General features: G+C 49.4%; 8 pseudogenes; all 8 read left to right on the top strand.

Moving 5' to 3' along the window:
• The first annotated feature begins 3,275 nt into the window (after window positions 1-3,275).
• On the top strand, window positions 3,276-3,394 carry LOC143936829 (5S ribosomal RNA; annotated as a pseudogene).
• A 616-nt stretch (window positions 3,395-4,010) lies between these two features.
• On the top strand, window positions 4,011-4,129 carry LOC143936966 (5S ribosomal RNA; annotated as a pseudogene).
• A 3,399-nt stretch (window positions 4,130-7,528) lies between these two features.
• On the top strand, window positions 7,529-7,647 carry LOC143937399 (5S ribosomal RNA; annotated as a pseudogene).
• Window positions 7,648-7,750: 103 nt separating this feature from the next.
• Window positions 7,751-7,869, top strand: LOC143936715 (5S ribosomal RNA; annotated as a pseudogene).
• Window positions 7,870-16,511: 8,642 nt separating this feature from the next.
• LOC143937357 (5S ribosomal RNA) lies at window positions 16,512-16,630 on the top strand (annotated as a pseudogene).
• Window positions 16,631-16,952: 322 nt separating this feature from the next.
• LOC143936671 (5S ribosomal RNA) lies at window positions 16,953-17,071 on the top strand (annotated as a pseudogene).
• A 320-nt stretch (window positions 17,072-17,391) lies between these two features.
• Window positions 17,392-17,510, top strand: LOC143937258 (5S ribosomal RNA; annotated as a pseudogene).
• Window positions 17,511-17,832: 322 nt separating this feature from the next.
• LOC143937750 (5S ribosomal RNA) lies at window positions 17,833-17,951 on the top strand (annotated as a pseudogene).
• The last annotated feature ends 8,240 nt before the right edge of the window (window positions 17,952-26,191 follow it).

The raw sequence follows: 26,191 nt of genomic DNA, 5'->3' as shown, positions 1-26,191 counted from the left end.
GAAATAGTTGCGTTAGTCTAAATTTAAAGGATATGCCGGTACCAATGAGAAAGCTTATATTAGACTAGTTGATGTTTGCATTACACAATCCTATTATTATTATTATTATTATTATTATTATTAAGATCCAAGTGCAGAGAGATACTCAGTTAATGTCAGAGATACTCGGTCAATGTCAGAAAAGCAATAAAACTGTTTACATCGTTAGAGAGCGATATTTACATTACTCTTAGTATGTGCAGCATGTCTGGTAGCAAATGGATGGTTTTGTGAACATTTTGCATTAAGGTACAATTAGCGGTAGAACTCATCGAAGTGAATAGATTTAAGCGGATTTTGAGATAGTACTCTCCATTTCTAATAAGAAATATAGAAAAATAAGTCAGGATGGTGTGTCAGGACTGTCACATACTCACAGTCCCGTTACAAATATGCAAAATAGAGCGAAAGAGTACATGGTTTATTTTGATGTATGATAGTTTTATTGCATGCTTGATGTGGATGATTAAAATCGTGTAGTGATCTATATTTAGCATAAGAATGAAAAGGCATAACATGGCAATGAGACAAACTCCATTAGAGATGTGAGCTAGATGAAATGATGAAATGTCTCTGTATAGCCCAGATTGTCTTCTGTTATCACTTAGCATACCCTCTAAATTCACTAGCCTTCTCTATATACACCAGCATGTTTACACTAGCCGGTCTTCTGCATACAATAGCCTGTCTTCGATATACACTAGCCTATGTTCTGAATACACTAGCCCGTCTTCTGTATACATTAGTCTCTCTGTATAAACTAGCATCTCTGTATACCCCAAACTGTCTTCTGTAAAAACTTGTCTCTCTTTATAACCTGTCTAGCCTTTCTTCTGTACACACTAGCTTCTCTGTATACACTAACCAGGCTTCTATATACAATAGCTTCACTCTATGCACTAGCCTCTCTGTATAATCTAGCCTCTCTATATACCCTAGATAGTGTTCTGCATCTCCGTAGTGGTAGCCTCTCCGTAGAAGCCAGCCTTTATTCTGTATTCACTAGCCTTTCTTCTGTATGCTGTAGTCTTCTATATATACTAGCTTCTCTGTACACCCTTGCATCTCTGTAATACACTAAACCCTCTGTATACCACAGCCTGTCTTCTGTATACACTAGACTGTAAACACTAGCTAGAATACACCAGCCTGTCTTCTGTACCCACTAGAATCTCTGTATACACTACCCAGTCTTCTGTATACACTGTCAGCTTGGATGTATACCCAAGCCTGTCTTCTGTATACACTAGTCTCTCTATATGCACTGTCCTATCTGTATACACTCGACTCTCTCTATACACTAACCTCTCTATATACACTAACATCTTTGTATATACTAGCCTCTCTTTAAATTAGCGTCTCTGTGTACCCCAGCCTCATTGTTTACTCTAGCATCTCTGTATACTCAAGCCTATCTGCGTACACGAGTCTGTATTCTGTATTCACTAGCCTGTATTCACTAGCCTTATATATACTAGCTTCTCGCTTCTCTGTACACCCTTGCATCTCTGTACACTAGACTCTCTGAATACACTAAACCCTCAGTATACCACAGCCTGTCTTCTGTATACATTAGACTGTAAAAACTAGCTAGAATACACCAGCCTGTCTTCTTTACCCAATAGACTCTCTGTATGCACTACCCAGTCTTCTGTATAAACTGTCAGATTTGATGTATACCCAAGCCTGTCTTCTGTATACACTAGTTTCTCTATATGCACTGTCCTTACTGTATACTCTCGACCCTCTCTATACATTAACCTCTCTATATACACTAACATCTTTGTATATCTCTCTTTAAATTAGCCTCTCTGTGTACCCCAGCCTCACTGTTTACTCTAGCATCTCTGTATACTCAAGCCTATCTACATACACGAGTCTTCTGTATTGTGTATTAACTAGCCTTTCTTCTGTATGCTGTAGTCTTCTATATATACCAGCTTCTCTGTACACCCTTGCATCTCTGTAAACACTGTGTAAACTAGCCAGTCTTATGTATACACTAGACTCTCTGAATACACTAAACTCTCTGTATACCACAGCCTGTCTTCTGTATACACTAGACTGTAAAGTCTAGCTAGAATACACCAGCCTGTCTTCTGTACCCACTAGACTCTCTGTATACACTACCCAGTCTTCTGTATAGAATGTCAGCTTTCATGTATACCCTTTCTGTATACACTAGCTTCTCTATATGCACTGTCCTTTCTGTATACACTCGACTCTCTCTATACACTAACCTCTCTATATACACTAACATCTTTGTATTTGTCTTTAAACTAGCCTCTCTGTGTACCCCAGCCTCACTGTTTACTCTAGCATCTCTGTATACTCAAGCCTATCTACATACACGAAACCTGTATTCTGTATTCACTAGCCTTTCTTCTGTATGCTGTAGTCTTCTATATATACCAGCTTCTCTGTACACCCTATCACTGTAACAGTGCTAGGTTCCTGTATTACAGAAACAGAACACCAGCAATAAGGTGTATACTGTGCAGGAGGCACACAACACCGACTCTAACTTCTGCACTGCAGATGCATGTATTGCAGAAATTGAACACCAGTAATAAAGGGTAGCTTCAGGTGTGTACTGTGCAGGAGGCACATAACACCCACTGTAACAGTGCTAGGTTCCCAAGCAGTAAAGACACTGTCCCTGCCTATCGTCCTCTTTCCCTGACCACCGCAACACACTATACAAGGCCGCCGTGCTGGCGGCCTTATATAGTGTGGGGTGTGTACTAAACCCCCCTGAGCTATAATTGGCCACAGGAATCCTGCCTGTGGTGAATTGTGGCTCTCCTCACACAGGATGTCACATCTGTTCTTATTATATAGAACCTATTATGCTCCTCGTAAACTTTTTCAGTTTGGCCGAACGGCTGGACGCAAGTTGCCCCCGGTGCGGGAACATGGGGGGAGACATGATGCACATGTTTTGGAGATGCCCGAAGTTGATCCGCTACTGGACAGAGGTGACAGGAACCATTGATCGGGTGGTTGGAACCTCCACCAGGATGGGGGCGAAGTATTGTCTCCTGGGATTAGTTGAAGGAGTTGGAAACTCGGGAAGTAGCCAGATGGCAGTTCTGAGATGCCTATTTCAGGCAAGGAAACTGATTGCCCAGCCCTGCTTAGCCTCCAATGTTGGCAATGACTTGTTTTTTTTCGCTTGTTTCCCAAGATGACCATGTTGGCGTTTGTCAAGATGGTTGAGAGTTCCCGAAGAGATCGCCTATGGCCCCATCACCTTGAAAGTGCCTGATCTTGTCTGATCTCGGAGGCTAAGCATTGTCGGGCCTGATTAGTAACTGGATGGGAGACCAACTGGGAATACCAGGTGCCGTAGGATTCTTTTTATGTTGTTGGCGTTGACATGGGGTTTTTTTTCCGCTTGTTTCCCAAGGTGATCATCTTGGCATTTGTCAAGAGGGCTGAGAGAGCCCAAAGAAATCTCCTACGGCCACATCCCCCTGAAAGCGCCCGATCTCATCTGATCTCAGAGGCTAAGCAGGGTCCGGCCTAGATAGTATTAAAGGTGCCGTAGGAATCTTTTTATATTGTTGGCTTTGACCTGTTTTTCTTTCGCTTGTTTCCCAAGGTGACCATTTTAGCATCAGTCAAGAGTTTTGAGTATGTCCCAAAGCGTTCGCCTGAGGTCACATCACCCTGAAAGCGCCCGATCTCAGAGGCTAAGCAGGGTCTGGGTCAGATGGGAGACCGGCAGGGTCTATGTTGTTGGCGTTGACCTTTTTTTTTTCACTTGTTTCCCAAGATAACCATCTTGGTATTTGTCAAGAGGGTTGAGAGTGTCTAAATAGAACACCTATGGCCACATCACCCTGAAAGCGCACAATCTCATCTGATCTCGGAGGCTTAGCAGTGTACGGCCTGGTTAATACCTGTATGGGAGACCATCTGTGAATACCAGGTGCCCAACAAGAGGGTTGAGAGTGCCCAAAGAGATCATCTACGGCCCCATCACCCTGAAAGCGCCCAATCTCATCTGATCTCAGAGGCTAAACAGTGTCGGGCCTGGTTAGTACCTGGATGGGAGACTGCCTGGAAATACCAGGTGCCATAGGCTTCTTTTTTTGTTGTTGGCTTTGAACTGTTTTTTTTCGCTTGTTTCTCAAGGCGACCATCTTGGCGTTTGTCAAGAGGGTTGGGCGTGTCTTGAAGAGAACGCTTACGGCCACATCACCCTAAAAGCACCCGATCTTGTCTGATTTCAGAGGCTTAGCAGCATCAGGCCTGGTTAGTACCTGGACGGGAGACTGCCTGGGAAGACCAGGTGACATAGAAGGATCTGGCCTGGTTAGTGTCTTGATTGGGAGATCGCCTGGGAATTCCGGATGCCGTAGGATTCTTTTTATGTTGTTGGCTTTGACCTGTTTTTTTTCCCTTGTTTCCCAAGGTGACCATCTTGGCATTTGTCAAGAGGGTTGAGAGTGCACAAAGAAATTGCCTACGGGCACAACACCCTGAAAGCGCCCAATCTCGTTTGGTCTCAGAGGCTAAGCAGGGTTGGGCCTGGTTTGTACCTGGATGAGAGACCTCCTGGGTTTTCCAGATGCCGCAGGCTTCTTTTTATGTTGTTGGCGTTGACTTGTTTTTTTTGTTTGTTTCCCAAAGTGGCCATCTTGGCGTTTGTCAAGAGGGTTGAGCGTGCATTTGATCTCAGAGGCTAAGCAGGGTTGGGACATGGTTAGTACCTGGATGGGAGACCGCCTGGGATTTCTCGATGCCATAGGCTTTAGTTTTAAGTTGTTGGCATTGACTTAATTTTTTAATTTTAATTATTCTTTTATTAAGTAGAACAACATAAATATAACAGTCAACCATACAGCATGACCCAGGGTCACAATTACATGCTAACAAAAAATAGGCAGCCAAATATTTCTGGGTTCTCAGAGGGGAGTCCTACAGTTTCATGCAGAAAATAGAGAAACCCCACCTCCGACATGTAGTACAGTATAACTAGTGCAGCTCCGTTCGGACAAATGTAATCATGGAGAACAACTGGGACCACAGCGAGCCAGCTTATCATGACCTACGTGAACTAGAGTAAAATATGAGCCGGTCATGTCCAGAACCCTGGGGTTCTTCTGGGTCCCGAAGGCTAGTAAGGAGACAAGGCATAGTCAAAAGGGAGGACGGGGGAAGAAGAGAGTGCAAAGACGGAGAGAGAGGAGGTGGGGGGATGGCGGCGGGGAAAAAATGAAAAATAAAGACAAAAAGGGAGGGGGGGAATGCCACCCAGGGCAGACATGGCCTACGTAGGTAAACGTTAGATGTTCAGTCGTTTTCTGGGACGGAGGCACTGCTCACCTCCCGAATGTAGTCTCGAGTACCAGTGAAATACCTCCAGGGCCTCCATGTAACACTAAATGCCTCTTCAGTGTTGTGAAGGGTGGCGGTCAATTCTTCCATCCGGAGAATATGATTGACTTTGGAATACCACAGCACCTTGGATGGGGGCTGAGGCTGCCTCCACAGTGCGGGAATGCAGGCCTGGGCGGCATTCAGGAGTTGCATTGTGAGGGTTTTTTTGTATTTTCGAACAGGCTGTTCGGTCAAGTGTAGAAGGCACGCTACTGGGAACCCAAAAGTTCCTCAAGGTCGGGCATGCCCAGAAAAGGTGTCCCATGGTCCCCATATCTGAATTTCACCTCCAACAAACATCCGGGATCGATCTATCCATTTTATTCAGAAGGTATGGGACTCTATACCAGCGTGAGACTATCTTGTATCTTGATATTGGTTTGCGATGGAAGCTTTATGTACTAAGGTCAGGATCTTCCCTATCTGTTGTGGGGTAAATGTGATGCCTAAGTCCCTCTCCCATTTGTGGATAAATGGTGGGGGTCGACTCCTCCTCCTGACTACTCAATAGTTTGTACAGGAGGGAGAGGGTGTGTCGCACAGGTTCCCTTTTGTGACAGATGGATTCATAGGGTGTCAGGTCTCTAGGAGTGTAGGGGGCCCTTTGTATGGCCAGAAGAAAGTGACAAAGTTTATAAGCACTAAACAAGTCAAGCGGAGGGTCAGAAAGCTCGGCGACAGTTTGCGTGGTCGGGAGCCCTCCCGTGGGCCACACCTCTCCCAGATGCTGTTTCCCCACCACTGTCAACTGTCGCAGTTTCTTGTTGGTAAATCCCGGTGGGAAGTCTGGATTACCTATAACCGGAGTCATTGGTGATGGCAGGGGAGCAATGTGTGTGCAGCGGAACAACCTCCGCACAACAGCCAACCTAGCTCCCACTACGGGGTGACCTCTGAGGTCTTTTGGTAGGGAGGACAGGAGCCACGGGGAGGTCAAAAGGGGAATGGATCCATCCTCAATCTCCATCTCCACCCACTGCTTGTGTGGGCCATTACAATGCCAATCAACGACTCTCTCTAGCAGAGTCACTCTGTAGTATTGTCTGAGATCTGGGACACCCAGACCCCCCTTGTCCTTTGGTCTGGCAAGCAATTGCAAACGGGCTTTGGGCAGTTTGCGCGCCCAAATAAAGTCCCGGAGCAGCACCTGCAGTCGTCTGAAAAAAATTGGGGGTAACCGGATCGGTAATGTCTGGAACATGTATAAGATCCGAGGGAGGGCCATCATTTTGAATGCATTACAGCGCCCGAACCAGGTCAGTGTTAAACCATGCCAGTTTCCCAAATCAGATTTCAGTCTATCCAGGAGAGGAACAAAATTAAGCAGGTACAATTGCGCTAAATCCGCTGCGATGTTAACGTATAGATTTTTCAGCCCAGTAGAATGGAAAAGAGGTGCGGAGCCTCTTGGCCTCACCATCCGGGACCGATATATTCAATACAGCCGACTTGGCGCAATTGTTTTTATAGTTTGATAGGCTGCCGTGTCGCTGTAGAGACGCAAGTATTTTGGGAAGCAAAATGTGTGGATTGGAGACGGAAAAAATTAGATCGTCAGCGTACGCCGCAATTTTGTGGTGTGCCGAGGGTTTGGATATGCCAGTAATATTCGGGTCATTCCAAACGTGACACATAAGTGGTTCCAGTGTCAGAATTAAAATTAGGGGAGACAGAGACCACCCCTGCCTCGTCCCATTAGTGATGGGGAAAGAGTCCGAGCACCACTCGGTCACCCGTACCGCTGCCGATGGCGTGGAGTAAAGCGACATTACCCAGCTCATCATGTTGGGGCCAAGACCTATATGTTCCAGGGTGGCCTGCATAAAGTGCCAAGGTGACCATCTTGGCGTTTGTCAAGAGGGTTGAAAGTGCCTGAAGAGATTGCCTACGGGCACATCACCCTGAAAGCACCCGATCTCGTTTGATGTTGGAGGCTAATAGAGTCGGGCCTTGTTAGTACCTGGATGGGAGACCGCCTGGGAATACCAGGTGTCGTAGACTTCTTTTTATGTTGTTGGCGTTGACCTGTTTTTTTTTCGCTTATTTCCCAAAGTGACCATCTTGGTGTTTGTCAAGAGGGTTGAGAGTGCCTGAAGAGATTGCCTATGGCCACATCACTCTGAAAGCACCCAATCTCATCTGATCTTGGAGGCTAAGAAGAGTCGGGCCTGGTTAGTACCTGGATGGGAGACCACCTGGGATTACCAGTTATTGTAGGCTTCTTTTTATGTTGTTGGCGTTGATTCGTTTTCTTTTTTTTGCTTGTTTCCCAAGGTGACCATCTTGGCATTTGTCAAGAGGGTTGAGAGTGCCCAAAGAGATCGCTTACAGCAGCATCACCCTGAAAGAGCCCAATCTCGTCTGATCTCGGATGCTAAACAGTGTCGGGCCTGGTTAGTACCTGGATGGGAGACCGCCTGGGAATACCAGGTGCCATAGGCTTCTGTTTTTTTTTTTTTTTTATTTAGTAGTATGCGACATACAATGCAAAGGCAACTTCACAGAATGTGTGATACAAATAGTTACAAACAAATGATCATATTGCATGGATATCAGAGCCAATGGTAAGACGTCTGAGGAAAATAGCACGTGTACAGCTTTGCGGTCATATCAAGATGAGATTAAAGCTCCATCTCGTTGGGATCCTCTACCACTTAAAATATTATTGATACTAGCCCTGCTACCCTCGAAGAGTTTAGATATCCATAGATAGGGGAAGAGTATTGTGTAGTAGTCAAATGGGGTCGGAACATACCATTTTCTTTTCCCTTTTTTGAGTTAAGAAGGGAAATAGTAGAACTGAAAGGAGGGAGAAGGGCAAAGAGAAGATTGGGGAAGGAAATGGCAGAAAAGGAAAAGAAGGGGTAAGGGGGTGTCGTGGGTAGAGTGGATAGGATGGGGTCCCCTCCCAGGGAGCAAGAGACGCCCTCGGCTCACCAGCTCATCAGCTGTCCAACGTTTGGAACAGCGATCTCCAACGATCACCATGAGCTTACTATGTCTCGCAGAGGTATTCTTCCGAAAAGCGAAACTGGGTCCAGTAGAACCATCTGTTCCCATGCTCCTCCGTTTTATCCCTCATTGTGGCAGTCAGGTCTTCCATTCGTTCAATATCATTTACCCTTGCGAACCACTGGGTCACCATTGGAGCAGATTGCTCTTTCCACTGACTTGGGATGCAGGCCCTAGCTGCATTGAGGAGATGTTTAAGTAAGGACTTATGATAACGCTTTCTCGACATAGGAGTTAGATTGAGAAGAACTGCTGCGGGATCATTGGCTAAGGAAATGTCTGTGAACTTGTGGATGAGTCTCAGGACAGGCTGCCAGAATGTTTGTAATTTAGGGCTTTCCCAGAAAATGTGGAGAATGGGGCCACATTTGGTCCACAGCGACAGCAGCGGTCAGATTGACCGGGGAATATTTTGGCCAACACCACCGGTGTACGATACCAGCGTGTGATCAGCTTATATGAGATCTCCTGACATTTACTGCAGAGTGACGACTTTTGGGCGAAAAAGAGTATTCTGTCCTTCTGTGGTTTGGAGAATGTAGTTTGTAAGTCCCTTTTCCATTTAGCTAGGAAGGGTGGATCCGTGGAGGATTGTGCGTCTGTCAGGATTTGGTAGGACCTAGAGAGGGAACCACGAACTGGGCCATCATCCAGGCAAAGTTCCTCGAAGGGGTGGAATTGTCTAGAGAAGAACGAATGGTTAGGTAGTGATCCGAGGAAATGGATTAGCTGTCTAGCTCTCCAGCTATCCAATGCAACAGGTACTTGCTCTAGCAGTATGGTCCCCATGGGAATCAAGCCCGTGGGTCCAAGAAATAGGGCTGCTCTCAGAAGCCCTTTCGGGGCTTGCCTGGTAAAGGCCTGGTCAGACAGGCCCGGAGGGAATCTAGGATGTCCAATAATTGGGGTCATAGGAGAAGGGAAGTTAGTCAGGTGGGAAAGGTGAAAAAAACTATCCATCTCGGCGAGCGAGGGGCCAATTAACGGGTGAGTAGTCACACAGGGCTCCAATGGCCTCCCCGCCCAAGGCAGACCAGCCAGTGGAACCCGCGCCATCTCCTGCTCTAGCTTGACCCATAGCTTCAGTTCCCCATGCCGGTGTCTTATCACATATGATCCCCCATCGGATAGTGTCCGCTGTGTACTGCGCATTCCGAAAATTGCCGAGCATGAACGGCGCCTGCGCACTGAGTCCAGGTTCTATCCCCACTATCCAAGTGGACATAGAGTAAGAATATAAAAGAGCCGAGCGCAGCGAGGCAAAGCCCGAAGCGTGGCGAGCGAAGCTCGCCTGCAAGGGACCCTCTAATATTCACAACCCTATGTCCGCTTGGATGGTGGGGCTACCACCTCCACTCACCGCGCAGGCGGCGTTCAGCTTTGGAGATTTTCCGAAGCTTCGTCTGCTCCGTACTGTGCATGCGCAGTACGGCGCGGACACTATATCATGACCGGACAGTATATGGCAGAACACCGGCACCAGTCAACCACCGGTGTCATGTGCGTCGCTGTGTAATATAGAGCAGGGTCCGGGAAGCCAATACCTCCCCGCAATTTCGGTCGCAATAGCATTGCCCTACCAATACGCATATGTTTTCCGCGCCAGAGGAACTTGATAAAGATTGAGCGAACCGCATGAAAGAAAGTCTGGGGTATTTTGATAGGTAAGGCTTGTAGTAGATACAGAAGTCGTGGCATCGTGTTCATCTTCAACACATTACAGCGTCCGAACCATGACAGAGCTAGTGGGTCCCATCTTTTAAGGTCCGCTGTAAGCCCATAGGCTTCTTTTTATGTTGTTGGCTTTGACCTGTTTTTTTTGCTTGTTTCTCAAGGCGACCATCTTGGCGTTTGTCAAGAGGGTTGGGCGTGTCTTGAAGAGAACGCTTACGGCCACATCAACCTGAAAGCACCCGATGTCGTCTGATTTCAGAGGCTAAGCAGCGTCAGGCCTGGTTAGTACCTGGATGGGAGACTCCCTGGGAAGACCAGGTGCCATAGAAGGATCTGGTCTGGTTAGTGACTTTTTTTTTTTTTTAATTCTTTATTTACGGATTGCAGGTAATACAGAGACAAACTGTAAAAGACATAGATCCCTCAGTTTTCCAGGTTAACAAAAATACATAGTTAATACTTTGTGGGGGACCGGGGGAAACCTAACAACTTATGTCAGCAGCAGCCCCAGCCGTGGCTAGGCCACCACATTATCCCACTCTAATGATCTGGCACCCCAGTGTCTACTTATAAACCAGGGCAGTCCCCGGGGCGATCCCCCTCAAGGCCCAAACTGAGGGGCCTCTAACATCGGTCACCTTCATTCTACTGGTCAAAGAGCTCAGCCGGGACCACCCCGAGGGCCGCCAACCCCTGGCTGGGAAATCGAGGGAACAAAACGAAAAGATCCTTGCAATCACCATGTATTTTAATTATACTTGGGAGTTAGGGGGTAGGGAAAGAGGGGGGAGCAAATGGGCAGGAGAAGGGTATGGGGGTAGAAAGAATGAAAGTTATAGGGGGCTAACAGTGCTACGAGGCAGACGGGGGAGAGAGTGAACCAGGGTGGTATACGAGAAGGGAGAGAAAGAAAGAGGACTCCGATGGGTTCCCGCGACCGGACCCTTCCCTCTATACACGTGCCAGAGCCTACAGATAGGATCTGTATGCATCGGAAAACCTGAACAGGCTCCAAGACAACCAACGAGCAGTGTGCTCTTCCTCCCTGTCGCCTAACGCTGATGTGAGCTGTTCCATACGGTAGATGTCGCAAACTCTTGCAAACCAGTGAGACTTCAGTGGAGCGGCCTGCTGTTTCCACATGCTAGGTATACATGCCTTGGCCCCACTCAGAAGATGTTTTAAGAGAGATTTATGGTACTTCTTGCTCGAGAGTGGGGTCAGATTGAGGAAGATCGCAGCTGCGTTGTTCTGGAGATCAATAGCCGTGAGGTCAAAAATGATATTGAGAACCTGTCTCCAGAAATGGGCCAGTTGAGGGCATTCCCAGAAGATATGTAGTAACGTGCCGGCTTGTTCACCGCATCTCCAGCACAAAGGGCTGTGACCGGGAAACATAGCCGCCAGGACAGTGGGGGTCCTGTACCATCGGGTCAAAATTTTATAAGCTATTTCCTGGTATTTACTACATAGGGATGACTTGTGCGCAAAAAGAAGCACGCGGTTCTTCTGGTCTGGCGAGAGCCGGACATGCAGGTCTCGCTCCCATTTTTCCACGAACACCAGGTTACCCTGGGAGAGTTGGTCCAGTAGGATGCGATATGACAGGGAAAGAGACCCTCGGGTCGGTTCCTCTCCTGAGCATACCTCCTCAAACGATGTTAGGGGTCTGCGGAATTCGCCACTGTTTGGCAAAGATTTCAAGAAGTGGGAGAGTTGGGCAAGCTTCCACTGTCCCAGGGCCGTGGTTGCTAACGCCTCGTACATAGTGGAGACCGCTGTCCACGTCCTAGGGCCAAGAAAAGAAGAGGCCCGCACAAGGTCCCGGTCAGGGTCGAGGCGGAAAGACTTTTCCGTCATGCCGGGTTCAAAGCGTGGGTGTCCAATAATAGGAGTCATGGGCGAAGGGAAACTGGGCACGCCCGTCAGGGTAAAATATCTGTCTAGCTCTTGTAACGTTGGCTCAATGAGTGGGTGTGCCCACGTCGCTCCCGACCAGCCCGGTCCACTCCAGGGCAAACCCTCAAGTGGAAATGGTACGGATTCACGCTCCAGACGAACCCACAGCTTATCCTTCAGGTGTCTGCACCAGTCAACTACTCTGTTCATGTGCACCGCCGTATATTACCATGCCGGATCTGGGAGGCCAATCCCTCCCTTGTCTTTTGGTCTGAGCAGTAATGTTCGGCTGAGTCTTGGAGGCCTGCCCTGCCATACGTATCGAATAAAGATGGAGCGCATGGCTTTAAAAAATGATTGGGGGATTTTTATCGGTAAGGCTTGTAATAGATACAAGAGTCTGGGCATTACATTCATTTTGAGCACATTGCATCTCCCAAACCAAGAGGTCGCCAACTTTGACCACCTCTCTAGATCTACGGCAACATTTTTTAGAAGCGGCTGGAAATTCAATTGGAAAATCAGATGTGGGTCCGGGGGAACCAGCGACGGGAGGTTTGCCGAAGCTAGGTACTCGTCAATGGCCGCTGTGCCGGCCTGGAGGGCGTCTCCTGAGTCCCGGGGGTGCAAGTTATAAAGGGCTTCATAGAAAGATCGGAAACACTCCGCTATCTCCCGTGAATCATGAAGCTTGGCACCCGAAGGGGAGGTTATGGTTGGAATGAAGGACGCGTTGCGTTGGGCACGCAGGGAGTTCGCTAGGGACCTACTACACTTGACTCCATATTCATAATACGTCCTGCGGACCCACATGAGTCTGGTTCTAGCCTGAAAGAGAGAGAAATCTCTGATTTGTTCTCTAAGATCTCTCACCTCCACCTCCAGCGCAGCAGTCGGCTGGGATTTGTGTCGTTGTTCACACGCATGCAACTTGGCAATAAGTTTGGAGAGAGCCTCAGTTTTGGCCACTTTGAGTCTATGACCATGTTTAATAAGAATGCCCCTAATGTAGCATTTATGAGCCGCCCATAACATGAGGGGGTTGGAAACAGAATCACGGTTATGATCAAAGTAACTTTCTAATTCCCTAAGCAGGTCTGCGTGGGTCTCAGGGTCCTTCAGGAGAGACTCGTTCAGTCTCCACCAGGACTGACCACGCGACTCCTGTTGTAGCTTCAGCATCAAAGAAATCGGGGCATGGTCAGACAGGGCTATGTGGCCTATCTGAGCGTCTGTGACCGCCGGGATAGCATTGTGGGCGACTAAAAACATATCTATACGTGAGTAAGAACCACGAGCGGTGGAAAAGAACGTATAGTCCCTATCCTGTGGGTGAAGCGTACGCCACACATCGATCAGTCGGTGGGAGTGTAGCAGGTCTCTTATGTGTGAACGCGTTCTCGCAGAAATCGCAAAGGTGCCCGATGATGAGTCTCTGCGGGGGTCCAAGGTGAGGTTAAAGTCCCCCCCAATGATCAAAGTACCCTCTGAGAATGCAGCCAGGGCATCCAAGGATGCTTCTAAGGCCGGCAGCTGGTCCACATTCGGCATGTATAGGTTGGCAAGAGTAAAAGTTTGCGAGTGGAGAGTTCCCTTAATGAAGAGATATCTCCCTTCACTATCGGCTTGGACAGCTAACAGGCGCCACGGCAAGTTTTTAGCAAGAAGAACACACACTCCTCTCGATTTGGAAGTAGGGGACGTGCTGTGGTGGGCCAGGGGGAAGTGCTTACTATAAAGCCGTGGTATTTGGTCTGTCCTGAAATGGGTCTCCTGGAGGAAAACTATTTGGGGCTTCATCCGCCACAATTCTGTTAGGCAGCTGGACCTTTTTTCAGGTACATTCAGCCCTTTCACATTACAGGAAACCAGCTTCAGGGCCATGACGGCAGTGGTACCCGGCCGGCGGTCCCCACCAGAGTCAGTAGTAGATATAGAGTTCAAGCACAGAGGAAGAGGAGGAGAAAAAGGAAAAGCAGTAACGAAGCGGAGAAGGTCCGGAGTTAGTAGGGAGGAGGAGGGTAGGAGGGGTGGGGATAGATCGGGGAATTGCTAAAGCTCCTATCGGAGAGAACCTGCTGGTTAGGGCAGAGGGGCCTAGTGGGGGAAGAGGTAAGGCACTGCAGAGGGAGGAACTCGTCGGTGCAGTAGCCCTCCAGCATCCCATGGTCCATGCAGTCGCAATCGGGCGTGCACGGAGCTTCTTTGGCATCTTAACTACGACATCAAACGCATTATAGAACATCACTGCAGCAGGTATCGGGCAGTTAACAACAGTAGAACAGTGCATAATTAGACCAACATATTAAACTTTTCAACACAGAGTATAGATAACTTTATACCACCCAGGCACCCACCCCTCCCCCCCCCCCCAGAAAAAAAAAAAAGGAAAAAAAAGGGGGGGGGGGAGGAGGAGAGGGGGAGGGAGCAGGAACGCCGCCCAGGGGCACCCGGGGGCACCACCAGGCAGTCCAAAAACACAAAGAGCGCCGAGACTAGGGCACCTGTAGATAAACAGTAACGAGAATGGTGAACAGTACCGCCAATAACTCAGGGCTTCGTCCAGGAAGCGCAGTGTCCAACTCTGTTCTTCCAATGTCCTTCCTCTCCCCTAGCTGGGGCGCTGGGAACAATGGCCCGTGGCATGGTAAACAACACAAAGCTGGATACTCCAGCCGTCTATGTTGGTAGAGAAAAAGAAAACAAAAAAAAAAGGGTATAACACAGGAATAATGGAAAATTACTGTACTCTCTCAGGGTTCACGATCTTGAGGGGCCTGCGATCTCTGATGTTGGGATCGACGGTGGCGTCTCACTCTCTGTTGCCTGGTTGAGGGGTTGTTCGTCGGGGCCACTGCTCCCTGGGGGTCAACAGGAGCCAACCAGTCGGGGACCTGAACCGAGGGCAGGCCCAAAGCCTCCAGAAAGGACGGGACCTCCGAAGGGTGTCGTAGCGCAAGGGGCCTCCCATTTTTGCGCACTATAAGGTGAAACGGATGGCCCCACTTGTATGGAATCCTCCGTTCAGTTAGGTGTTCCAGAAGGGGTCGCAGACAGCGTCTCATCTGGAGGGTCTTGCGGGATACATCTGGCAGAAGGGTGACTTGGGCCCCGTCAAAATCAATGCTGCCTTTGCGCCACGCCGCTTGCAGGACATCCTCCCTAACTGAGTAATTGTGGAGACAGCATAAAACGTCACGTGGCCGGTTCTCTGTGGGGCTCCTGGGGCCCAGGGTCCTGTGGACTCTATCAATGGCTATTACTGTGTCAGCAGCGCGGTCCAGACAGGCGTTAAATATAGCTGTAACTGTGGCTTTGAGGTCTGCCTGGCCAGCGGCTTCGGGCAAGTCTCTGATCCTGATGTTGCGTCTGCGGTTGCGATTCTCAAGGTCATCCACTAGGAGTTGCAACTGTGTGACTCTTTCAGCAAGGGTATCATGTGCGGCTTGCAGGCCAGAAACATCAGTGGTCAGGGAGGTCACATCCGATGCCAGGGTGGTCACCCGCTCGTTCGTAGCCGACACGTCACGTTTGACCCCTGCGATTTCATGTCGCAAGGTCGTTTCAATCCTGGCTGCCATACAGCTAAAGTCTGCTTTAGTGGGAAGGTTTTGGAGTAAAGCTAGGATGGCCTTGTCCCCCAATAATGCCGGTGCTGGTGGCAGCGGTGGGTCCCCCTGTGTGTCTGAGGTAAGAGCAGCCCGGCCATTCGGTCCTGGGATGAGGCTTCCACTGCGGGAGGGTCTCTGGGACAGTTGGGAGTTGTGAGGGAACCAGGGTGGCAGGCCGCTATGGTCCGGGCTGTCAAGCGAGGCCATGGACAGTGAGCGGGGGAGACACGGGGACAAGTCACTAGGCGGGGAGAACGGGGGCATGTCGTGTCCCTGCATAGCAGTCTGCTCACCTTCCCTCTGTACCGCGTGTCCTGGAGCGCCGGAGGCCGCGGGCGCCATCTTGACTGGATCCGGCGTGGAGGCCGGAGGCTGCAGCGGGACCAAGTACCTGTCCATGGCAGCAGCGGCGGACCCCGCTCGGCTGGCTGTGTTCCGCCGAAGCGCGGGGATGTCGGCGATGCCGAAATATGCGACCAGACTGTGGTAAAGGGGTGTGGAGGGGTCACGGACCGGGAGCTCCGGAAAAGAGCGTCCTCACTCCTTCATGCCTAGGTCACGCCCACCCTGGTTAGTGTCTTGATTGGGAGATCGCCTGGGAATACTGGATGCCGTAGGCTTCTTTTTATGTTGTTGGCTTTGACCTGTTTTTTTTAGCTTGTTTCCCAAGGTGACCATCTTGGCCTTTGTCAAGAGGCTTCAGAGTGCCCAAAGAGAGTGCCTACGACCAAATCACCTATATAGTATCTTATATATAATAACTAAAAATATTATTTATTATTATAGATATAGATATATAGTATAGTGATTTGGCCGTAGGCACTCTCTTTGGGCACTCTGAAGCCTCTTGACAAAGGCCAAGATGGGTTGAGAGTGCCTGAAGAGATTGCCCATGGCCACATCACTCTGAAAGCACCCAATCTCGTCTGATCTTGGAGGCTAAGAAGAGTCGGGCCTGGTTAGTACCTGGATGGGAGACCACCTGGGAATACCAGTTATTGTAGGCTTCTTTTTATGTTGTTGGCGTTGATTCGTTTTTTTTTTTTTTGCTTGTTTCCCAAGGTGACCATCTTGGCATTTGACAAGAGGGTTGAGAGTGCCCAAAGAGATCACTTACAGCAGCATCACCCTGAAAGAGCCCTATCTCTTCTCTTCTCTGAGGCTAAGAAGGGTTGGGCCTAGTGGGTACCTGGATGGGAGATGGCGTTGGAATACCAGGTGCCGTATTCTTCTTTTTATGTTGTTGAAATTGACCTGTTTTTTTTCGCTTGTGTCTCAAGGTGACTATCTTGGCATTTGTCAAGAGGGTTGAGAATGCCCAAAGAGATTGCCTATGGGCACATAACCCTGAAAGCGCCCGATCTCCTCTGATCTCAGAAGGTAAACAGGGTTGGGCCTTGCTAGTACCTGGATTGGAGACCACCTGGGAATACTAGGTGCTGTAGGCTTCCTTTTATGTTGTTGGCCTTGACCTGTTTTTTTTTCCACTTGTTTCCCAAGGTGACCATCTTGGCTTTTGTCAAGAGGGTTGAAAGTGCCTGAAGAGATTGCCTACGGGCACATCACCCTGAAAGCACCCGATCTCGTTTGATGTTGGAGCCTAAGAAGAGTCGGGCCTTGTTAGTACCTGGATGGGAAACCGCCTGGGAATACCAGGTGTCGTAGACTTCTTTTTATGTTGTTGGCGTTGACCTGTTTTTTTTTCGCTTGTTTCCCAAAGTGACCATCTTGGTGTTTGTCAAGAGGGTTGAGAGTGCCTGAAGAGTTTGCCTATGGCCACATCACTCTGAAAGCACCCAATCTCGTCTGATCTTGGAGGCTAAGAAGAGTCGGGCCTGGTTAGTACCTGGATGGGAGACCACCAGGGAATACCAGTTATTGTAGGCTTCTTTTTATGTTGTTGGCGTTGATTCGTTTTTTTTTTTTTTGCTTGTTTCCCAAGGTGACCATCTTGGCATTTGTCAAGAGGGTTGAGAGTGCCCAAAGAGATCGCTTACAGCAGCATCACCCTGAAAGAGCCCTATCTCTTCTCTTCTCTGAGGCTAAGAAGGGTTGGGCCTAGTTAGTACCTGGATGGGAGATGGCGTTGGAATACCAGGTGCCGTATTCTTCTTTTTATGTTGTTGACATTGACCTGTTTTTTATCGCTTGTATCTCAAGGTGACTATCTTGGCATTTGTCAAGAGGGTTGAGAATGCCCAAAGAGATTGCCTATGGGCACATAACCCTGAAAGCACCCGATCTCCTCTGATCTCAGAAGCTAAACAGGGTTGGGCCTTGCTAGTACCTGGATTGGAGACCACCTGGGAATACTAGGTGCTGTAGGCTTCTTTTTATGTTGTTGGCCTTGACCTGTTTTTTTTTTCACTTGTTTCCCAAGGTGACCATCTTGGCGTATGTCAAGAGGGTTGAGAGTGCCCGAAGAGATTACCTATGGCCCCATCACCCTGAAAGCACCCAATCTCGTCTGATCTCGGATGCTAAACAGTACGCTAAACAGTACCTGGATGGGAGACTGCCTGGGAATACCAGGTGCCATAGGCTTCTTTTTTTATTTTTTTATTTAGTAGTATGCAACATACAATGCAAAGGCAACTTCACAGAATGTGTGATACAAATAGTTACAAACAAATGATCATATTGCATGGATATCAGAGCCAATGGTAAGAAGTCAGAGGAGAATAGCATGTGTACAGCTTTGCGGTCATATCAAGATGAGATTAAAGCTCCATCTCGTTGGGATCCTCTACCACTTAAAATATTATTGATACTAGCCCTGCTATCCTCGAAGAGTTTAGATATCCATAGATAGGGGAAGAGTATTGTGTAGTAGTCAAATGGGGTCGGAACATACCATTTTCTTTTCCCTTTTTTGAGTTAAGAAGGGAAATAGTAGAACTGAAAGGAGGGAGAAGGGGAAAGAGAAGATTGGGGAAGGAAATGGCAGAAAAGGAAAAGAAGGGGTAAGGGGGTGTCGTGGGTAGAGTGGATAGGATGGGGTCCCCTCCCAGGGAGCAAGAGACACCCTCGGCTCACCAGCTCATCAGCTGTCCAACGTTTGGAACAGCGATCTCCAACGATCACCATGAGCTTACTATGTCTCGCGGAGGTATTCTTCCGAAAAGCGAAAACTGGGTCCAGTAGAACCATCTGTTCCCATGCTCCTCCGTTTTATCCCTCATTGTGGCAGTCAGGTCTTCCATTCGTTCAATATCATTTACCCTTGCGAACCACTGGGTCACCATTGGAGCAGATTGCTCTTTCCACTGACTTGGGATACAGGCCCTAGCTGCATTGAGGAGATGTTTAAGTAAGGACTTATGATAACGCTTTCTCGACATAGGAGTTAGATTGAGAAGAACTGCTGTGGGATCATTGGCTAAGGAAATGTCTGTGAACTTGTGGATGAGTCTCAGGACAGGCTGCCAGAATGTTTGTAATTTAGGGCATTCCCAGAAAATGTGGAGAATGGTGCCAGCCTGTTGCCCACAGCGACAGCAGCGGTCAGATTGACCGGGGAATATTTTGGCCAACACCACCGGTGTACGATACCAGCGTGTGATCAGCTTATATGAGATCTCCTGATATTTACTGCAGAGTGACGACTTATAGGCGAAAAAGAGTATTCTGTCCTTCTGTGGTTTGGAGAATGTAGTTTGTAAGTCCCTTTTCCATTTAGCTAGGAAGGGTGGATCCGTGGAGGATTGTGCGTCTGTCAGGATTTGGTAGGACCTAGAGAGGAAACCACGAACTGGGCCATCATCCAGGCAAAGTTCCTCGAAGGGGTGGAATTGTCTAGAGAAGAACGAATGGTTAGGTAGTGATCCGAGGAAATGGATTAGCTGTCTAGCTCTCCAGCTATCCAATGCAACAGGTACTTGCTCTAGCAGTATGGTCCCCATGGGAATCAAGCCCGTGGGTCCAAGAAATAGGGCTGCTCTCAGAAGCCCTTTCGGGGGGCTTGCCTGGTAAAGGCCTGGTCAGACAGGCCCGGAGGGAATCTAGGATGTCCAATAATTGGGGTCATAGGAGAAGGAAAGTTAGTCAGGTGGGAAAGGTGAAAAAAACTATCCATCTCGGCGAGCGAGGGGCCAATTAACGGGTGAGTAGTCACACAGGGCTCCAATGGCCTCCCCGCCCAAGGCAGACCAGTCAGTGGAACCCGCACCATCTCCTGCTCTAGCTTGACCCTTAGCTTCAGTTCCCCATGCCGGTGTCTTATCACATATGGTCCCCCATCGGATAGTGTCCGCTGTGTGCTGCGCATGCGCAGTACACAGCAACACAGATTCCGAAAATTGCCGAGCATGAACGGCGCCTGCGCACTGAGTCCAGGTTCTATCCCCACTATCCAAGTGGACATAGAGTAAGAATATAAAAGAGCCGAGCGCAGTGAGGCCGAGCCCGAAGCGTGGCGAGCGAAGCTCGCCTGCGAGGGGCCCTCTAATATTCACAACCCTATGTCCGCTTGGATGGTGGGGCTACCGTTCGGCTTCGGAGATTTTCCGAAGCTTCGTCTGCTCCGTACTGGGCATGCGCAGTACGGCGCAGACACTATATCATGGCCGGACAGTATATGGCAGAACACCAGCACCAGTCAACCACCGGTGTCATGTGCGTCGCTGTGTAATATAGAGCAGGGTCCGGGAAGCCAATACCTCCCCGCAATTTCGGTCGCAACAGCATTGCCCTACCAATACGCATATGTTTTCCGCGCCAGAGGAACTTGATAAAGATTGAGCGAACCGCATGAAAGAAAGTCTGGGGTATTTTGATAGGTAAGGCTTGTAGTAGATACAGATGTCGTGGCATTTCGTTCATATTACAGCGTCCGAACCATGACAGAGCTAGTGGGTCCCATCTCTTAGGGTCCGCTGTAAGCCCATAGGCTTCTTTTTTTTTTTTTTGTCAAATAACTTTTTATTATTTTAAAGTGAAACATTACACGTCAAACACTTCAGTTCAGCATTGGGGGAGCGGAAAAAAAGGGGATCAGAAAAATTACAGGGGAGAACATACCACAAAAGCATATTGGCCTACATAATACAGCCACCTGAAGCAGGTACCAGCCAGGCCAGGTATAGCTATTCACAGACAGCATGTTCTGCAACACATGTAAAACAGGGATACAGTCCATCCAGCAATAGATCTATCCTCTAGACTTAACCGCCAAACCAGGGTTGCAATCCGAGGATACGTGTGGTAGCGAATAATATAAGACACTTATAATACACTTTAATCCAAACAAACACCCCCCCTCAAGGGGGGGGGGGGGGTCTGGAAGAATAAAAGGCATAAGAGAAAGGAAGAAGGGAAAAAGAAAGAAGATGGATAGAAAGAGAGAGGAAAGGGGTACCTAAGGATAGAAAGAAAGATAGAGAGGAAAGGGAGGGGGTATGGGTGGGTAGTCATCCGAAAACTTCCGCTTGCCTGTCAGGGTCGATCGTCCTTAAGATTCCAGTGGTTCCAGACTGCGTCGTGTGCTTCCAGCCGGTCCTGTATCCTGGCGGTCATCCGCTCCATAAGCTCCACATCTCTGATGCGGGCGTATAATGCGTCCGGGGTAGGGGGGTGTGTTTTTTTCCAGTGGAGAGCAACCAGACACCTCGCTGCGGTCAGGATGTGGCGGGATAGTTTCTGTAGGGATTTGGACAATTTGGGGAAAGGGACTCCCAGTAAAAAGTGCTTTGGGTGTAAGTCCAGGGGTTGGTCCAGGATAGTGGCCAAGAGCGTACGGACTTCCGTCCAGAAAGGGACTATACGAGGGCATTGCCAGTATATATGCAAGAGGGTGCCCTTATGTCCCACACATCGCCAGCACCGGTCTGTTGTAGAAGGGTAAATAGCGTGCAGGACGTCCGGGGTCATGTACCAGAAGAACAGTATTTTGTATGCGTTCTCCCTGTAGAGCGTACACATGGAGCTCTTGGATGCCTGCGACCAAATCATCCGCCATTGCTCCTCCGTGAACACTTCACCCAGAGCCTCCTCCCATTTAAGCATGTATGCATGTTTGCCGTTAGGGCCCATAGGAAAGGCGTTAATTATTTTATAAATATCCGATATCATCCCCTTCTGTGCCGTACCTGATGAGATTACTATTTCAAACATGGTAGGCGGGGAGAAACGGAGGTCAGAGGATATGGTCTGGGCAAAGTGACGGATTTGCAAGTAACTATAGAAGCTCTGCCGGGGGAGGTCAAACCGGGATTGGAGTTCAGTGTAAGTCAGTAGTCTCCTAGATCTGGGATCCACCAGAGATCTCAGCTGGAAAAGGTTCCGGGAGGACCAGGGGTGTTGCATCTGGCGAGATAGGCTATCTGGCACTAGAGGGTTGGATATAAAAGAGGTCAGGAGCGATTTAGCTGAGGTCAGGGCAAATGCCTTGGAAGACCTACGCCATAGGTTCTGCAGGTGGGACATAGGGCCCAACAATTGGGACTGAGGGATCGCTGCCGCCGCACTCCAGAGCATACTATTAGGGTGTGTAGGGGCCAACCACCGGGATTCAATTTCCGACCAACGATTGTGGGGCCTCTGGGTAGTCCAGGAGGCGACCGCGCGGAGTTGGGCAGCCTGATAATATCTGACTAGGTCCGGGAACGCTAACCCCCCATCCGATTTGGAGGCGGTCATGACCGAACGAGGTATCCTGTGCCTTTTATAATTCCATACAAATCGAAGTAGGTCCCTTTGCAATTTTTTCAGGTGAGAGGAGGGGACTGGAATGGGGAGGGTCTGAAAAAGGTAGAGGAGTTTCGGGAGGATAACCATCTTCACAGAGGCTATTCTACCAAGCAGAGATATCTGGTGTTTCCGCCACTTTAGCACGAGACGCCTAATATCTCCATAGAGGGATGGGTAGTTTGCCTGATAAAGGGAGGTATAGGTTGGGGTGATGTTTACCCCCAGGTATCGAAGGGAGGTGGACCTCCAATGGTAGGGGAAGTTGGATCGTAGGTGTTCCACCTCCAACGGTGGAATGTTAATCGGAAGGGCTTCGGATTTCGACGCATTAAGTTTGTAACCCGATAGCTCACTGTAACGATCCAGCTCCATGTGCAGGTTGGGCAGGGATATTCTGGGTTGGGTAAGAGTGAGAATTACGTCGTCCGCAAATAGTGATACCTTAAACTCCTGGCCTCGCACCGGAACCCCTCTTATAGCCTGGTTCCGCCTGATAGACGCCGCCAGGGGTTCAATACAGAGGGCAAATAGTAGGGGTGACAGCGGGCATCCCTGACGCGTGCCGTTGGAGATGGAAAAGGGGGAAGAGGTGGCAAAGGGAGTCTTCACTTGAGAAGACGGGTCGGTGTAAAGATGTTGTATGGCTCGCAGAAAAGGTCCCTCCATCCCTATGTGGGTCAGAGTGGCGAAGAGGAAGGGCCAACCCAGTCTATCAAATGCTTTTTCTGCGTCCAAGCTCAGGAGCAGGGACGGCACTTCCTCCCTGTTCGCCACCTCGACCAGGTCTATCACCTTCCGGGTGTTATCCCCCGCTTGTCGGAGGGGGACAAAGCCCACCTGGTCCTTATGGATCAAAGAGGGTAGGACCTTGTTAAGGCGCATAGATAGCAGTTTAGTAAAAATTTTTAGGTCCGCGTTCAGCAGCGCAATGGGTCTATAATTCGCACAGTGGATTGGGTCCTTATCTGGTTTGGGGATTAAGGTAAGGAAGGAACGTTGCATATCTGGGGGGACGGGTGTTTTCTGTAGAAAAGCATTAAAGAGTCTGCTCATATGCGGGGTTAAGAGGGGAGAAAATGCTTTGTAATATTCGTAGGGCAGCCCGTCTGGGCCTGGGGACTTATGTGCGGGGAGGGATTGAATGGTCTCTCCCACTTCGTCTTCCGTGACGGGCTTGTTCAAAATGAGCAAGTCCGAATCTCTAATTTTGGGAATGGCGCTGTCGGACAAATACTGCTGTATACGCTGTGAGACCTCCAGCGACACTGGGGTGCTAGGGATGTCAGGACTATTATAGAGCTCTGCGTAAAAGCCCGCAAACGTATCAACTATGTCTTTGGGGTGGGAGACAACCGCATTAGATCTAGTTTTTATCTGGTGTGGGGCAGAGAGAAGGGTTTTGTCTTTGAGCTTCCGCGCTAGAAGGGAGTGTGCCTTGTTGCCCCTGTCATAGTATGTCTGTTTGATCCTCAGAAGGGCCTTCTCGACGCGGCGAAGCGCCAGGTCCGCCAGCACCGTACGCAAATTAACAATTTTCCTAAGGAGTGGTACCGTCGGTGAGGCCTGCAGGTTCTGCTCTAACTGTCTAAGTTCCTTCTCGGTGTTAAGCTTGGTGGCCGCGACGTCTCGCTTCAAGGCCGAGGAAAGCGCAATGCATCTACCCCGCATCACCGCCTTATGGGCTTCCCACACAGTGGAGAGGGGGACGTCTGGGGTCAAATTCTCAGCAAAATATTGACGCAGGGTCATGGTTAATTCCGATTGAGAGGGAAGGTGCTGAAGAAGGAAGGTGTTCAGCTTCCAATTGTATGGCCGGGTTATCGGGGGGCCTATATCTAGGGTAAGTAAGATCGGGGCATGGTCCGACCAGGAGATCGGCAGGATAGATGCGGCACGCGTCGCTCTCAATGTAGCATTATTAGTGAAAAAATAGTCAATTCGAGAGTGCATGTGGTGAGGGGCTGAGTAATATGTGTACTGCCGATCCCCGGGCCGGAGAGCTCGCCACGCGTCGAACAATGCATAGCGGCGAGTGAGTTGCCGAAAAAGCCTCGAATCCCGAAGGGCTCTAGGCGGGGGGACGCGGGTGGGCGCTGTCTGCCGATCAGCCGTGGCCGAGTGAGCCAAGTTAAAGTCTCCTCCCACCACCAAATAACCGTGGTCTTCCTTAAATAGTCGCGCAAAAACCCTGGAGAGGAAGCTATGCTGATGGACATTAGGGGCGTATAGCGTGCACAGGGTGATCGGCCGTGACTGCCATGTACCCTTAAGTATCAGGAAACCCCCCCGAGGATCGCTGTAGTGATCAACATAGGTAAAGGGTGCTCCTTGTCGGATCAGGACAGCCACCCCCGCTCTCTTGTGGGATCCCGAGGATAGATACACAAGCGGAAAGCTCCTGGAGGCGAAGGCAAAAGATCCCCCTCTGTCAAAGTGCGTTTCCTGAACCAGGATAATATCCGCTCCCGACTGTTTAAACTCCCTTAGTGCCAGATGCCGTTTCCTGTTTGAATTTAAACCGTGAACATTCATAGATAGAATCTTAGCCATCAGTCAAGTCCGGGGGGGGTGGGGGGGGGTAGGGGAGCGGTCTGTGTTTAGTAAATCTTACCTGACCACCACGTCCAGGATGGGCCGCCAGGAGCCAGGAGCAGACGCTTTCCGGTCGTAGGGCCCCGCCACTACGTGTCCGATCCCTGCAGGCAGCGGAAGGATGACAGAGGAGAGAAAAGAGGGGGAAGTAGAAAGTGAGAGAAGGGAGAAAAACATTAGTACCACAAAAGAGGCATTGCATTGAAAACATGGGCCCATAACCGGACCAAACAAAGGGCAATATACGGCCCCGGGTAAAAAAGTTATCCGGGACTACGCGGATTCCCAGGGGGCCACCAGACCCAGGGCACAAGGCCTGGGCCTGGCGGCCGCATAGGAGTCCAGGTCTCCTCATTCAGGTCCTAAGGAGGAATAGAGGAGCTTAATATGTGTAAAAACTTGAACAGGAACAGAATCACTAAAGTATAGATAATATGAATAAAGTAACTAAAAATGAAAAGCAACCCCAAAAAAAAAGGGGTTAGAGGGAGGGTCGTGAGAGCAAGGGGGAACCCACTCTCCCGAATCTCCCAACCAGCAGCCTAAGTGCGGTTGATTGTTGAAAAGGCACCAAAGGGGAAAGGGTAATGAGTGCAACTAGAACTAGGGCAAAACAACGTCTGATCACTACGCCGCTAAGCGGTCCGGGACGCTGCAAATCTTCATCTCCACCGGCAACAGGTCGCGGAGGGCCAACTAGGCCGTGATGAGAAAAGTTAAAAGTCACTTGGAAAAGAGAAAAAGGGGGATGAAGGGCCGGGATCTTCAGCCAGGGCCTTGCCTCTTAGGTTTGTTTTGCGTATCCCGGTTTCTGGGTCGTTGGCGTGGGGGGACCTTTTGCCACAACGTCGGAGGGGTGGGTTGAGTAGCGATGAGGTCCCAATCGGGAAGCCTGGGTGGGCGGATGCCCAGGTCCTCGCAAAAAGTCGGCAGATCTTCAGGGTATCTCAGGGAGGCCGATTTACCCTGATGTTTGGCAGTGAGGCTAAATGGAAAACCCCAGCGGTACTGGATCTGGGCTTCTTGCAGGGTACGGAGCAAGGGTTGGAGAAGTCTACGTTTTTGCAGCGTAATCCAGGAGAGGTCCGGGAAGAGTTGCACTGGGTGGTTCCGGAAAGACACCTCTCGGGCTAAACGGGCTTGTCGCAGGATATCCTCCTTGAGGTGGAATGAGTTGACTCTGCAAATAAAGTCCCTGGGGCCAGAAGTAGCATTTTTGGGGCGTAGGGCCCTATGAGCTCTGTCCATCTCAATAAATTTAGTGGGGGGTTCTCCGAGGAGAGTGTTGA

Source organism: Lithobates pipiens, unplaced genomic scaffold, assembly GCF_037356315.1.
Source record: "Lithobates pipiens isolate NorthernLeopardFrog02 unplaced genomic scaffold, aLitPip1_a1.2 Scaffold_28, whole genome shotgun sequence".
Classification (NCBI taxonomy): domain Eukaryota; kingdom Metazoa; phylum Chordata; class Amphibia; order Anura; family Ranidae; genus Lithobates; species Lithobates pipiens.
This window is presented reverse-complemented; position numbering and strand designations above follow the sequence as displayed.